We start from the raw sequence: 1,974 nt of genomic DNA, 5'->3' as shown, positions 1-1,974 counted from the left end.
AGTCCCTGGAAATAAAAGCAACCGAGAAATGGCAGCTCCCACTTCCTAAATGCTACCTACCTTCAGCAATACTCCTCTTCAAACTCATGTATAAAAAGCCAGCTACTCAGTTTTCATTCTTAAGTCACATAGGAAAAAAAGTTTTGAGGAAATGTCTACAGAGCCAGGTAAAAAGGCCAGGGAGTCAAGGCCAGTTTACCCTGAGTTCTCCCCCTTTCTGCACTTCCATCCCTCTGTCCTGTCTGAGTTCTGGAGAGTTACATACATCCTGTACAGCCCAGGGTCACTAAAAGGAAATCCCCATTCAACATGATTTAAAGTCAGAATGCAGCCAATTATGATAAAATATAGACTTATAAATAGATTAAGTGGTTGCATTTAGCATTTGAACTGTTCTTTACATGCTTTTTCTTCATTCAAAATCAGAAAATTTTGATTATTTTTCTTTTTAATTTCATAAAACTCAGTTTTCCTTGCTATTTTTGTGATCTAGGAGTAGAAACACTTGAGCTATGAGTAAGTCACTAACAAATTTCTCTCCATCTACACAGGCCAAAGACAGGCTAAGCAGCATCTACTTTCCTATGCTAAAGCCATTCCTTGATGCAACAACACTGACTGTCCTCAAAGTGGGACTAGAGCAGTTTCACCTCCTGAAACAAAGTCTAAGAAAGGTTAGTTTTTCCCATATATCTCCTGTAGGCTTAAATGCTTATTTTATTATTACAGAATCCTTAAACTAAAACTATTTGGGCCTGATTCTCAAGTACATTCAGGCATGCACACAAGTCTAACACCACAGATTTCAGTGGGATTACTTCTGCTGCACATCTGCACAAGCGGCAGCACAAACAGGACCACTGTCGTTTTTGAGTTTACCTGGCTTTCCTTCATACTGATGAGTCAGTACAGAGTCACAGCTATCTCTTATCCTCCCAGAGTATGGCTCTGTTTCAAAAACCCAAAATAGCAAAGTCTGCTGCACTGCCAAACAGGAGACCCAGATTAAAGAATTTCAGACAGCAGTCTATCACAAGCCCGTCAAAACCATGTATATCGTGCAAATAGTGATCGGAGAGACAGATCAGGTGACTGAACCAATATAGCAGCGCAATATGTTCGCTACCTTAATTATCTCAACTTTTTTTTTTTTTTTTTTTGGTGAGAAACCAAAACTATTTGCTTCTTCCTTTCTCATAACGATATTTAGTGTTACTATGCCTATGGTTACGGAAATATTTTTAACATAGGATTAGAAAAGGGGAACGTTTTTTGAAATAGTTCTTTTGTTTAAAAATGTGTAGTGTCTTTGGGTTGGTATTCAAAAGTAGCCATTTATCCAAAAATTGCCTCTCTTCATGGTTCCTTGTGCTGTGCCCTTTCCTCCCTCTCCCTTGCAGCCCATGAGGCTGTCTCCTACCTTTTACTGAAGAACCAGAAGCCAGGACAAAGTGGTACATACAAGGGGAAAAACAGTGGCTAGAAATAAATCTATTATTCTTTGAGAAATAGTCCTGGCATTATTTTTAATGTGAGTACAAACAGAAATTTGTAGGTGAATACTGCTTCAGTTGGCTTCAGTTTGTAACATGGTCATTAAAGCCATATCAAACATGTGTGGTTTAGAGTTAAATCCTCTAAGACAACGAGATGAAATAAGTAATCGTTTGATAGAAGTACTTATAATGAATTAGATTTGAAAATGTTGGAAAGTCATTCAAGGAAAATCCTTCTTTTACCTTACACTGAAAACATATCATTAGCCTTAATTTAAGTCAAGGTGAGGAGGGGAAGGGGGGCGAAAAGAGGGGAATAGACATTGTAGGAAACTCTTGAGTGAGTATTGTTTAATCCCATTTAGAGACACTTTGAACAATGACATATATATAATGAGATATTTAAAATTCTTTGGTCAATCTCTAGCTAAAGGCTTTTACTGTGGAAAAAATGAGTAATTCAATACGGACTACACAG

The sequence above is a fragment of the Pseudopipra pipra genome, chromosome 6 (genome assembly GCF_036250125.1).
Source record: "Pseudopipra pipra isolate bDixPip1 chromosome 6, bDixPip1.hap1, whole genome shotgun sequence".
In the NCBI taxonomy this organism is placed as follows: domain Eukaryota; kingdom Metazoa; phylum Chordata; class Aves; order Passeriformes; family Pipridae; genus Pseudopipra; species Pseudopipra pipra.
The sequence above is the reverse complement of the archived record's forward strand: the minus strand, read 5'-3'. Positions refer to the sequence as shown.